Source organism: Erpetoichthys calabaricus, chromosome 1, assembly GCF_900747795.2.
Source record: "Erpetoichthys calabaricus chromosome 1, fErpCal1.3, whole genome shotgun sequence".
NCBI classification, from domain to species: Eukaryota; Metazoa; Chordata; class Cladistia; order Polypteriformes; family Polypteridae; genus Erpetoichthys; species Erpetoichthys calabaricus.
The window spans coordinates 151,345,918-151,360,946 of NC_041394.2; the positions used below are offsets into that span (position 1 = coordinate 151,345,918).

The 15,029-nt window shown below is 37.1% G+C and overlaps 1 protein-coding gene across 2 annotated transcripts in view; it reads left to right on the plus strand.

The window, feature by feature from the left end:
* Positions 1-15,029, plus strand: part of LOC114655946 (ras-related protein Rap-1b) — a 197,437-nt gene that overhangs the window by 66,344 nt on the left and 116,064 nt on the right. The window lies entirely within an intron of this gene.

The following is a 15,029-nucleotide window of genomic DNA, read 5'->3' on the forward strand; positions in this document are numbered from 1 at the left end:
TGCGGATAAACTCATGACGCTCATATGTTGACAGACTACAGTTATGTGCATCCTCCATCAGGTATGCTCACGTGTTTTAATATTTTTTTTTTTTTATAAAACTCCACTGTACCACATATGTGAGTAACAAAGAATCAGAAATCAAGTGCTAATATAAATCAAATACTGCTATTCAGTACTTGTACTCTGTAACAGAAATTGTTAAAACCAAAGCAGTGAATAAATACCAAAACACGATGATCTGTGACACCTGCATCTTAACACTACTTCCATATTCAACTAATCGCATACAAACAACAAAAGGAAAGTGAAAATTGCTCCATTCATAAATTAGCATTGCATATGATCCTAGCTAGCAAAACAGTATTAACAAGAGAGCAGTTTTCATGAATATTTTCATAAAAACTTGTCTCAAAGCCTTGTCTTAAGGGACATTAAAGTGTCTCTCATGGGACGTTAGTGTCTTCATGCATCGTCTCCTTCCAAGATTTTTTTTTTTATAATAGAGAGATATTTGTATCCCTTTTTCTGATGACATGTTGCGCTCCACTAATTGTGTAACATATGCCATGGTGAATTTGGGAAGATTTTTTAGAGAACAGCTGAACTGTCCCGATTGCTTTATTGTGTTTGCCAACCACTATTTAACAGAAAGTTGATTATGCCAGCAATCCCAGGAAGAAACTGGCAGGAAGTCGTCATAGATACCTGAGAAGATGGCCCATTGTAGGGTCGGACTGTAGAGTTTGTGCGTTCTTCTCTTAGTGTGTGTGATTACTCTAATATTTTTTTTCTCTCTTATTATTCCAGAGATGCATAATTAGATTTAATTGAAGCCTTTTAAGTGGTTCTTTATGGGTGGTTATGGAAGAATTTATGAATTTGGTCAGATTTTATTTAACACTCTATTTAGTTAAACCTTTGACAGTTTCTGTCATGTACTATATTGCTACTAGGTTTTTTTTTTTTTTTTTGAAGAGATATCTGTCAAAGTGGAGAAGGGGTTGTTTGTATTGGATTTATTGTTCAAGAATCAGAATTGTAATAAATGAGAAGATTGTCATACTATGAAATAAAAAGTGAACACCCCATTACTAGCAAAAGTCATTGCATTGAAGGGGAGCCCAAGCGTCTATAACTAACATTCTTTAAAAGATTACTATAATCAGGAGGGGGAGAATGCTTTTGAAGCATATCACGTTTTGAAATTTCAGCTGTACTCCACTAATAAGTTTCTTTCCTGGTGCTTATGGTGGAGGCACAGAAACAAAAATATGACCCTAAAGAAAGGTTGTGCATAGTATTCTTTTAATACTATATACGCGCCCAAATAAAAATGGGTAAAGGAAGTGGGTGGAATGGCACAGTTTTGGTGCAATTTCCAAAGACCAAAGGTGTCATCAGGAGAGCTAGAGACATTGCCCTAAGCATAGGGAGCAATAAACTGTCTTCTGTCCACACCACTCATAAGTGAACTTTAAATATCATAGACCAATCTTAGATATTTCATAATCTTAGGACATTACTTTGTTTTGCATTATCCAATTGAATATGAACATTTCATGGAAGAATCACTTGCTCACTAACATTTTTGTGATGCAATGTAGGTGTTGGCTTTATGACCAAAAATCCATATCACGGTATAACTGAAAATTCTGTTTTGGCAAGCACCGGTCTAAAGTATTGGTAAATTACTAATTTATACCATTTCACCTAATATAACAGAGTTCTATTTTTGTGCACACCCATGCCTTGTGTCCTGTGGTTTGTTCAAACGTAGCCCATGAATACTGGGGCAGTATAAATTGAGCAGTTCTTTAAAAGTTTTTACAGCTAAAAACAGTTCTAATTTAGCAGTTAATGTTCAAAAGCAAAGTGGATATTTTCAAAAGACTTCATTCAAAAGATAATACGTCATCATTTAATTAAAGTGCAGTGAATATACTTTCCATCCTGCAAATCAATTTTATAATCTTGCTTTCATATATAGTACTCTGCACCAGCACATAAAAAAAACTACTCAAACTACCATGAACTACCAGTAAAAAGCCATCAGTAAGCCATACCAGAGTCCAACAAAATGAAAGTTTTCATACTTTTGACATAAAGCTCCAGATTACACCAGCATAAGAAAGTGTAGGGATTCCTTACATTTTGGTAGCAAATTTAAATATTAAGTTTTCTTTCATTTAGAATTGTGTACAGTCTTGTATGGGAAAACACGTATACTGTTTGCTCTTTTGTGCACATCTTAAATGAGTGTTTTATAAGGTAACTAAAATCAGAGTGAGTGAGGAAAGGGATTTACACTTTGAAAAGGTCTCGGACAAGTTCAAACATAATTCCTGAAACGCAAGGTGTCAGTAATAAAGGTATATCTTGGGGCTTGCTAGGATTTTTGTAATATTTGTGCACACCTTTCAGCAGAGAATATGCTTTTGTTAATGACTGGTCAGCTCTGTTTTACATGAACTTTTTTTTTCCTTATTCTGTTTGGGTTTTCTAGCTTTTGTTTCCCCTCATGTTGTTTTCATGATGTTGTGAAAGCCAAAATATTCATACTATAGTATCTCTTAATAGTGAAAAAGGCTTAAAGTTACTGTGATGAATAAACTATTTTGTAAGGTATGAAAATTAAAGCAAATAGAGGAGAAGGCAGTATTTCTTGAACTTCATATGTGGTATTTCTTTCACTTCATATGTGGTATTCTTACTGTTCTTTGACTACCCTGAAATAAATTACATTTGTTTGAAAGATGCATGCTATTTTTGGTGTTGTTTTTGGACAACAGGAGGATCCTGTTTGACATAACCACTTCCTTGCACAGATAGTTCTTTGGAGTTAACCACACAATATTTTCTTAGTATACTTCTATCAGCCAACGGAAAATGGATGCAGGAGAAATAAACTGATATTGTGGAATAGCTTAAAGTGGGGATAAAAACCTTCTGAAAAGGAAAATGTCAAAATAGCCTATTTTCTGAAAAGATTTTTAGTTCATTCTTCATCTAAACATTTTTAAAATTAAAAATGTATGTGAAAAAGTATTTGCTCCCTTCCAAATATTTTTTGCATGTTTTTTCAATTAATGGCTTCAAATCTTTTGACACTGTAATATTATATAAAGGGAACCTGAGTAAACCTATAACACCATTCCTAATTTGCTACTTAATATATTTAAGCAATAGTTATTCCGCACCTAAAATGCTCATATCAAAAGGTAATTGCTCCCCCTAGTTACAGTACACATTTAAACACCTGACCAAAGTTAACTGATAATAATACTCCCTGACTGAACATGGCAAGCCTTATTGAATCTAACCCCCCACATATACTGATCCTTGCCATGAGTGAAATGGATGCCACAAGGTTTCCAGAAGAACACTGTGCCTTGATCAAAGGAAATATCAGAAGAGATGAGGAAAAAGTTGCTGAAATGGATCAAGAAAGGGTCATAAAGCAATTTTTATGGCTCTGGGACTGCACCACACCACGGCAAGAACTGTTACCTCCAAATGGACATTTGGAATAGTAGTAAATCATTTCAGGAAAGGCCAGCATGCCTAAATTACCCGATAGACCCTGCAGCAAATCATTCAAGAAATTGCAGAGGTTCCCAAAAGCACAGTCGGAGAACTGCAGGCCTCTCTGTCATCAGCTTAGGTCAGTGTTCATGACTCCATACTATGAAAGGGACTGAGTGAAAATGACTTTATTAGGAGAGTTGCAAGGCAGAAACCATTGCTGTCTAAGGGGAACATCAGATCTCATCTCACATTTTCAGTGAAGCACCCTTTTGAATAAAGCGTTATGATTTTAAAAACTGTATTCTGCATTCACTCAAGTTCCCTTTCTATAATTTATATCCTATATACATTTGATTTGATATACTTTATTAATCCCCAAGTGGAAATTGTCTTTTTACATGGGACCATTCATTGTGTAAAATATGCAAACACATGCTCTTAGAAAGGGAACAAATATTTTTCACAATGCTGTGCTTTACAATAGTGCCATAATTAGTTATTGAAAAATAATTTCTTTGCTCTATGATAGTGTTACTATTTTGCCTACAAGCAAATCTGACATTTTTGTGATGAAAGTTGGAAACTACAATCATTCTTTAGACCAGTGGTTCCCCACAGTTTCTATGCCCTGCACCACTAGTAAATGGTTGTTTTATGTTTGCACTCCCTACAAAAGTAATATTACATTTGAAAATGAAGTCAAATTTCTCATTTTTAACCACATATGTTAATGCAAGTACATCATCATATAGTAATGGAGGTTAAAAATTGAACTCAATAAATAAGCTTTTAACTCATTGCATAATATTTAAATATAAACTGAGCATTTTACCTTTATAAAAATCTCCATCTTGTAAATGTGTCCCCCATGATGCTTAGACACTCAATGCTTTGTAGGAACCCCCAACCACAAGATTGTCAATTAAGTGCCAATTAAGTGGAAATGACATATGATCACTAATCAAGCATCACAAAGAAATGACATACGATCAAGTTTTTTAAAGCAACTGGTGTCGGCACGCCGCTAAACAGTGAAACAGTTGATGAGCTTTGTTCCTTGATAACACCTGCACTGCAGTTCAGAAAAGGATGTGCAGCTTAATTAAAATAGCTGAGCTATTGCCAGGACCACCAGTAGGACAGAGGGGCTGAGTGTAAGCAGCAAGTGTTGCATCCAGTTCAGTTCCCTTTGCGCCCCCCCCCATCCCCCCAATTCTCTAGAGAATATGTAAGTCAGACCTCGAAATCAGTAATGTTTCACGATCAGGGCTTGCACAGAAATCAATACTAGATCTTGACCTTCTCTATGAATCATTGCAAGGTCCAAATTCCTTTCTCTTAAAAAAACAAATGTTAGTCTGACAATGTACTGTACCTCACACAAAATTGGTGAAGTGTGATGCAGCCTTCCTATTTTTTTTTTTTGTACCCCCTGATGGTGTGGGTACTCCAGGTTGGGAAAGCCTGCTCTAGACCTTTGTGTCTGCTTACAGACATTGTCCCACGTTTCCTTTTATCTAATGCAAAATGTTGTGGTCTTGAGGATATATGAACCATAATGAGATTGAGATTTCTGCATTTTTACATTATTTTTAACCACTTAATCAGTTTTTACTTGAACATTTCAGGCTTCTCTAAGGGACATTGCTCTTTGAGGAAAGTTAAGAACTTGTGTGTTATCAATTTTTTTTTTTTTTTTTTTTAAAGTAATATGTCCATACACAGTTGTTAATTTGATGAAGATATTATTTTGAAATTACTTTGCCTAAAATAGAATGAGAAAATGAGCATGAATTGGTTTATTCACTGTCCAAATCTGAACGGTTTTCACAGACTAAAATGTACAGAAGTGTATGAGAAGACAATTGAACTGTTTTACTCATTCTGCATGCACAATGTTTCAAAGAAAATCCATGGTTTATACAGATTCATATCAGCCTTGAGGCCTAATACTTTACATTCATAGAAGGTTAACTGTATGCTAGTTATCATAGATCATCTGCACCTTTTGTTCATGAGTGGCATGGTTGTGCAGTTGTTAATATTGCTGCTGGCTCAGAATCCAGTGCCCTGAGGACAAATCCAGGCTTTCTCCATGTCTGTATAGTTTTTCTTTCCACTTCCCAGTTGCATGCATGTTAGATTGATTGGTTGTTCTTAACTGGCTTTGTTTTAGTGTAGGCATTTTTCCAAGACTGGTTCCTCTGATTGTATAGGGTCTGTCTTCCTCGTGACCCTAATTTAAATTACATGTGAATGTTCACATTTTTTGCATACATAGGTGTATGAGTTTTGTTTGCAGTGTCTATAGCCATCAGTCAGTGCTTTTCACATAAAGGTCTGAGAGCCTCGAGTAGATATTAGCTTATTTCTCTTGAAGAACATTTACTTGTTTTTTTGAGTAATAGATTCTATCAAATGAAATGAAGGTTTGCCTGGAGAGCTTTAGCCATTATAGCACTTGCATTAGTGACTCCAAGGACCATGCAGATATTGAGTATTTTTTTTTTTTACCTCTACTAAAACCTACAAATCTTCCCCTACCCCATTCCACCTCACCTTACCCTCCAATATGTTGAAAAGTGAAAATGCAGTAATTTGCTTCATCTACAGGTATTTATAGTTTGCTTGACTGAACCTGACTTTCCTTCTTCCATTGGCTGCGTGAGTTTAGAGTTGTACCAGTCAAACATGTCTCATCTTTATATATAAATCACTGTAACTAAAATAAAAATATAACATTCATGTTCTCTGAGCTTCCGCCTTTGAAATAAGAATCATTTTTATTTTTTTTTATTTTTAAAATGAAGAACATTACACTGCTTGATCAAACAAGCAATACCTTCATTTACTTAATAATAATAGTAAATTTTATTTATATTGCACTTTATATCAAATCAATACAGAGAAAACAAAGGAAAAGTAGAAATATAAAGGGGAAAAAGCAAAACAAGATTAATCCCCACCTAAGAAAAAGAGAAACCGAAGAGAGACACTAAAAAAAAATCCAAACCTTTTAATGTAATAGAACAAATAGTATGAGAGTCAATTCCAAGCCCAGCATGCATATTTGAAAATCTATATATATAATTCACAAAGTCGCCGCCAAAGGGGGAAGACACCCATGAAAGCACGCACACCAAAACAAGACACCCATGAAAGCACGCAGGAAGAGGCGTGGATTCACTAAGCCACCGACAAGTAGGAAAGAGCCTCGCCCACCAACTCTATGACCATTGGATACGACGACAACTCGCAGAGCCACGCCCACTAACTGGGACGCGATGCCTCGGAAAAAACGGCGTCATTTATGTTCATCTGTTGTACGCTACACATGGACCTCTGAGCCACCTTGAGTTGGGGGCAGCAAGTCTTTGATAGGCTGCAACAAAATGATGAAAGTACGGTTTCACACAAAGTATTTTTTTCACACAAGCTGTGTGTGTGTGGGTGGGTGTTAGTTAATTTGTTACTCGAAGGATTTCAAGATTTAATATGCACAGGCGGTAACACTGCAAATGCAGCCCAAACGAACCAAAAATCTTCCACAGTCTCCTTACTGTAAAGCAGCAACACTACCACTGCGCTACAAGACAGAGAATGCAGTTAAAGAATGCACCAGGCTCGATTTTACTTTCACTTCTGTTTGGACAACTGTGTCGTTCAGAAAGTGTTCACCCATCAATACATAATTATGCGACATATGATACGCCGTGAGTTGGCAAGAGCCACGAGTGTTCAGCGGTGTTTCCCAAACTCGGTCCTGCTGAACCCCTGTGGCTGCAGTGTTTTGTTCCAACCAGATTCCTAATCATTAATGCCGGTGAAACTCATCAGGGATAAGTCGGTTTTTCAAACGCAGTCATGTAGCAGATTAGCTGGATGTAATAATCCGAGATGAATGCGCACCTCCGTGCTGAGTGAAAACACAATGTATATTGCTGCAACAAAATGATGAAAGAACGGGCGCATTTTTTCACACAAGCTGAGTGGGTGGGTGTTAGTTAGTTAATTAGTTACTCAAAAGAATTCAAGATTTAATATGCACAAGCGGTAACACTGCAAAAACAGCCCAAACCAGGAAAGACAGCTGGCAAAAAGTCACCAATAAACTAAACGTGTGTGCATTGTACTTACTGAAAGCAGCTTACGGTTATGGATTTTGCAAATGTTCATTTTTTTCCCTCTGCTTAAAAAACATTGAAAAAGTGGCGTATACTACGCCTCGGGTTGGTTTGCAGCGTGTAAAACAGTTTGTTTGTCGCGGATAATTTGCTATCCACACAAGTAGGAACCAGGAAGCGAACCCACAATCTTCCACTGTCTCCTTACTGCAAAGCAGCCGTACTACTACAGCGCCACAAGGCAGTTAAAGAAGTTATATTTATATTTTTTACACATCACACACTAGAAGCTGCTGACGAACCCTTCTCTTCATTGTCAGTCTAGCTGTGAAAAAATAAAAGCAATACGAGTTTTAACAGACGTCATTGAAGTGTATCATAAGTTTCTGTAACGTTAATAAAAATGGCCAGGAAGTGTCACTACAGAGGTGAGTGTTAAATGCTTCGAAGCTTCGATACGATTTCCGACACAATTGCTTCAAACGTGTTGATGCTTCATGAGGCATCACTCCGCCCATCACTACTCACAGGTTACTGAACGAGAAATCAGCAGACTAGCATGACGGATGGGGCGTAATGGGCGTCCTTCCCCTCTCCTCCGGATTTTTCAAATGTTATTTTTTTCCCTGTGCTTAAAAATCATTAAAAACCCAGCCTGATTATGCGGTGTATGGTACACCGCGGGTTGGCTAGTATTAGATAATTCTTCCCATGTTTTTAAAGAGCTCTGGACATATCCTTAAAAGATAATTTTTTTCTTATCTGAGATAATCTAGAATGTCACTTACCCACTGAGTTATAGAAAGTGGTTTGGGGTTCTTTCATTTGAACGTGGAAGTCTGCATGATAGTAGAATGATATAGGCTATTAATGTTTGTCCCTATGTACTTTTATGCCATCCTAGTGTACACCAAATATCATCATTAATGGATGAGGGGTGATTTTGACAATCAAGGCTGCCGTAGAAGGGTGTAAAGATTTTGTTCAAAATTTATTCCCAAAACATACTGCCTAGTGATAGAGGAGACAGATGGCAATGCTTGCAGGTACATTTTAGACAATTTTGAAATGAGATGTATGTGATAGATGAAAGACTTTAATGGAATGCTTGGCTCTTTTAGAAATAGTGTATTCTGTGCATGACTACTAGTACTACTCTTTTTATAAGATGCTGATTTCCCTAGTATCACTGAAGAATAGATTCTTACAAAAAAAATGAGAATCATTTGAAAAGTAACAGATACTCTTTAAATGTCTTCTATTCATTCATAGCATCGATGGCATCTCTTGATGCACTTAAGAAGGATCCAGAGAAAAGTGGTCGGCCTTGTTCTGAAGAAAACCTTTTTTTTTTTTTATCTGGTTTTTAAAAAGAATAAAATAGAATAACATTTTGACTTTTAAATTGCATTACTTACTGTCTTTGTTAGGCAGAACCTGCTTGCAAATACAGCTAGTCTTTATTTACACTTAATTTTAAAACATTCAACACACCATGCTTGCATTTTGTCAACATCCACAACCATCATGACAGAAAGTACTGTGCCAAGTGTAAGGCATGAACTCTGTCAGCCTACAGTTCTGTGGTCGTTTGCTGCAGAAATCATGTGTTAGTTGTAGGAAGAACTAATCAGTGGGGAAGAAGATCTCCTTATGTGGTTATGCTGCAGCAAATGCCACTGCATTTCTGGTCAAACTCTGAAATACTTGACAGTGTGTACAATAAGTATACCATTAGAACATCTTTTTAGTGTTGCTTCTGATACTCTTACTGTATTTTCTTCCCTTTCCTTAATTACCATTGTGTGTTTTTGGCATTGTTTTTTCACAAATTCCCCCCCCCCCCCCCCCCCCCCCAGAGGTCAATGAATATAAATAGCTTACTATCAGTTTAACACATTTGTTGTATGGTTTCTGCATGCATTTTTAAAATATCTTGGCAATTATTTTTTAATTATTTTATTCCCTCTACCTCTGTCCCACCATTCTTCAATGATGAAACTGATTTTTGTACAGCATTAACCCTAACTGTTTACAGGCTCAGTGGGTGTTGTGATATTACATTGTATCTCAGCCAGGCACGTTGCTAAGGTATTAGTTCTCATTGTTCTAAAGTAGGTGCAAGTAGTTTTATGAACACACAGATCCAGTTAATGAGAAATGTTGTGTGGGCGTCATGCTCAGATTCATTTTGCCTGGCACTCCCTATGGCTTATTTTGCTGAGCTTCAGTGAATCGATTTTGTAACATTTAGACAATTTTTGTATTTCTTGAGAGTACATTTTTGTATCATTATAGGGTTCGAGTCTGTATGGCAGAATGTCTTTGTGTTGAATGTTTAAGCACTAGCCAAGTCTATTGGGTAAAAATGAAGCTTGATTTAAATAGCTGGATTGCATGGGCTAGCATAAAAATAATAGCTGACATATCTTAATTCTCTAGTCAAGTATAATTTTATTAATGTATTTAATCCTGTTTATTCAGCAAATTTTGTTTATTGAGTTTATTGAAGGTAAATTGAAGAGGCTAATTTGCTCTTGTATGCCAAATCGCTGCTACTGTTTTTCCTTCAAGTGCTGTGGATCCTGAGCAGTGCAGCTCACTCATAAAAAGGTGGTGGTCATCATTAGTGAATACACTCTTCGAGATAATTTCTGAACAATTGCATGACTTGTTCGGCCATTTTCAAGGAGAATAGCAGCGATTCCGTGGCAAATGTGTGGTTGGTATGTGTATACCTTCTACTTGAGGTAGTCCCACAAGAAGAAATCTCACTGAGCAAGATCAGGTGAACATGAAGGCCACCCGACATCACTGCGCAGGGAGATCAGCTTCCCCGGAAACATCTCCTGCAAAACTTGCATGGATCTCTGCACCGTATGAGCTGTGGCTCCATCCTGTTGAAACCAGGCATCCATCACATCCATTTCTTTCAGTTGGGGCCACAAAAAGTTCTTTAGGATTTCAATGTAACATTCTGAAGTGACAGTGACTGTTGCTCCCCCCCCTCCTCAAAAAAGTAACGGTCTACGATGCCGAATTCTGCAACTCCGCACCAAAATGTAACATGCTCGGTGTGCAGGAGTCTGTGAAGTTCATGAGGGTTGGTTTCAGCCCAATGTGAAAGTTTGTGAGTGGAAATTAAGGTCTTCATGCAAAATCCTCCTCAAAGATGCGTGAGGCAGAAGCATGTTTGTGTGTGGAACGTCTAGGAGACTGCAGAATTGATGCCCTTACAGCTTGGATGTTTTCGGGCGTTCATACAGTCCAAGGACGGCCTGTTGATTTTCTGTTCAATGTTGTACCCGTCTGTCTAAATTTAGCCACACACTGAAGAATTGTTTTCCGATTTTGGGATATCATTGTTAGGAGGAATGCTGAAGTGTATTCAGAAGTCGCATTATGTATTGATGATGGATTCGTTGTTTTTGAACGCTTCAGTAGTGAAAGCTTGGTGCACACTGGACCAGTGCATGTTGCCCCCTGAAAACTACAAGGGATCAGCCTATCAGAGAACCCCAAGCCCAACCCACTCTGCTGCCTCTACCTCACACAACGACCTTGAGAAATGTGGTACTTCATTACAGCTCTCCCGTAGAAATGAAAACTACTGTAAAAAAAAAAACAAAAAAAAACAGGCAAAACTATAATAACCTTGAACTCAACAATGCTTACCTGAGTGTGAGGCCTATCTCTTCTGCACTGGTCACAAGGTGTACATCAGAGGACACTGGTGGAGAAGACATGAATGAAAACATTTCAGATTTTTTAAAAAGTTGGAACAAATTTCACATTTGTGGAGGAAAAAAATAAAAAATTGAACTCCTTATACAAAATTAAATTGTAATGGGGTTGCACTATATTTAGAGTGATAAGTGGTTGCATATAGTGATGGTGACTATTCCATTTTAATTGTACCAAGAAAAACTCATAAACATACAGGTTTAACACTAGAATTCCTGAAGCCTACAAAAAATCCTGGCTCACCTTAAATCCCTTCGCACCTCTTCATCAGCGTGTTTTGTTTTGTAAATATGTCTAAGCGCAAGCAGCCTGCTATGCCATCCCCATACCACTGCTACAGAAAGGGCAAAAAAGCTCTCTCCGCTCAAGCTTTTTTTATCTGGGAGTGAGGTACCTGGAGCTGTATAGGGTAAATAATATATCGTTATTTGGAACAAATGCATTTCATTTGTGTTCCGTATTTGCAAACATCTACAGTATGTAAGTGTAGGATGACGGGAAATGCAAGAAATGTTGAACACATACCTAAAAGACAAACTTTTTTTCATGTTTTAGTACTAAGAACAAAAGTTTTACATTAAGTGTATAATGTGAAGTCTTAAGTCTAAATATCAAGTATGTACTTTCACAGAAGGTACAAGCATAACAAAACAAGTGCGCTTTTATTCAAGAATAGAACCGAAGATAAAGAAATTGGGTTAGTGTACTTCGTTGACGTGACTGCTTGTGCAGTACAGCGGTAAGAATTGCTGACTCATAACCAACAAGTTGCTGGTTTGATCCTGGTTACGTCCCAGAATATATTTTGAGTAGTGAACTGCTCTTATTGTTACTATTATACAATAAAAACGTACATTTGAAGTCTGTAACAGCTGGTGTAAATGTGTGGTACTTGTAAAGGTTAACTTTTTGTTAATTTTTTTTAAATTGTTTTATTCTCTGTCACGTTCACGTTTCTCCTTATCTGAAACTGCTGTTTTCAAATAAAGATGTGCTATAACAGAGGTGAACTCAGATGAGGGTTCTACATCGGAGAAACAGAACACAAACCCTTTCTGCAAGAAACATCTACTCACATATAAAAACAATGCAGCTGCACCAGGTGTAAAGGCGAAAGATGACACTGTTTGGATGCAGCAACAGGTCGGGCGTCATCCTGCCAGTCAGTCTGCCCCACACCTGTCCTTCAATGAAACAGCATGGCTTACAGAGCTCGCTAAGATATCGTGCAAAGTCCAGTTCGTGATTATGTTTTTTGAAGATCTTTATATAAAAGAATTTATATGTTACTTATATAAAAGCCAGATCGAATGTTATTTACCTTGATTTATTTACATATCTTCCTACAGCGTAAAGTCACAAGTAAACTGCAGAGATTCCTGTGTTTGATTGACACAGGCATGCTCACAAAGTACATGTGAACTGAAGTGACTTTAGCTGCAGGTGGAAGCTCCTGCTGCAACCCTGTGCAACTGTGTTTGATCTTGTTCAGGAAAAGATCCCAGCCACCACACGGGAGAAAGAGACTTTCCAAGACTAAGGTCATAAAGCTTATGAAACCGTAACAACAGTTGCGTGGAGCTTCCACCTGTAGCTCAGGTTTTTTCATAGGCTTCAAGAATTCTACTGTTAACTTAAATCCCTGAAATAAACAGAGTGGCCCACTATAATTGCCAAATTCAATTAAATCAAACTATAAAGATTATCTTTTTTCACTGCATACTCACAATGTAAGCAAAGAAGGTACTCTAACCACACAACCAAAGCACAATATTTGAATTTTTCAAGCAAGAGGGTGGCTATGGAGAGCTCTTTTAGTACACCACAAGTGAATATGAAGAGTGTAATTAATCACATCATAGATGGTGGAGGACAATATATTCTAATTTTTAATTCAAATCTTGTTGCTATGTTGATCATTTATTTTTTAATTTTGTCTGTGACTGTTTCCTGCCACGCTACTCCAGTATAAAGATAATGATGAATATTATGATTATTATTAGTGTTGTTTTACCTTGTAGCCTGTCATTTTTGCAAAGAACCAGCACTAAGGCACTGAAAATGAGGTGCGTTCGCGATGGTTGATTTTTTTTTTTTTTTTTTAAATAAGAGAATGAAGGTTTTAAAAATATTGACAAATGCCGTCACAAAACAATTTCAAAATACAATCAAGCTGAAATTGTTAGCCATTAATAATCAGATCGTAATATCTAAGAAATGTTTTATAACTCAGTTTTGTTATTCTTGATATATTATTGCCTTTGTTATTGTCAATATTAATTGTAGTAAATACAATATCACTTTAAGGCCAAAAATTCAATATAGTCCTCGTCGTTCATGGTTTTGCTTTTAAAAATGCATATGTGTTAACTGTTTGTTTTAAAGACAAACAAGTACATTTTAAGAGTTATATAGTTAGAATTGAACCCTAAGTTCCAGAACACAAGATAAGCATTTAACACATTGACCACTGACCATTTTTTACCAGGACAGTGCAGTATAGGTCTATGCGCATATGATAAATAATGAAATCTATGAAAACTCGTAAAAAAAATGTAAATCTATTGGAAAGCAACGGTTTTATTATAAACAATAACTGTGTCAAAACTCTGAAAATGTAAATAAATCCAATGAAGAATGTAAAGAAAATGTTGATTTATTTTCACATGCATCTTGACTGAAAGTTTGCATTTAAATGGCAGTCCTTGAAGCATGGCACCATGCAGAGTGCAGGCTTAGAAGGAACTGACTTTGAATTCAGTGGAACAAAGGAGGAAGAAGGAAATTTGACCATAATGAAGTAGTGGCATATCTCACCATGATTTGTTAGGGGATTCAACCTTTTTTCACATTAGCCACACACACACACACACACACACACACACGCAGGTTGATTGTAATGGTCGGGGCCCCGAAATTAGGGTGCATTACTGTTTTAATAATGAAGCAATCCAAACAAAATAAAGATCACAATATTCCTGGATAAATGTACAAATGAGTGAGGCATGGCGCTCTTCTGTTGAGACTGTTGGCAGGCAGCAGAATGTCGGTGTCTGTCTGCTGGACTGGTGCCTACTGCGAGCTCCTGTGAACACATGCATGTTAATACATTGACAGACTATTTCGAAAACCAATTGTGATTGGATTGTTTACACATCTATCAAGGTATGCACTGTATTTATTTAATTTCTATCTGTTCCTTATGTGAGTAACACATCATAACTAAGGGGGCCCCGCCCATTAGAATGAATATATATAACAGTTGTCCCCCACTCCTGACGTCACACTTCCTCCTCCCCTCTGCCCGCATCCTCTGTCTCGGATTAACGTGAATATATTGCTCCTGCAAGCGAACTATGATACTTAGCGTGATAAGAGAAGTCTCAAAATCAACTGGAATGTTCAAGCAAATTATAGACAAAAAAAAAAACGATCTAAATCCGTTAAGTAGTTCTGTTGTTCGCTAGCTAAGCGGAGGAAAGGTACACCCTGAGGCTGGCACATGAGTGAGGAGGGCCATGCCCCTGTCCCCTCAGCTTGCTGTGCGTCTGTCAGATTCACACAAATAATGAGAGAAGTTGCAAAATCAACTGGTATGTTGAAGCAAATTATAGAGAAAAAACCCAATCTAAA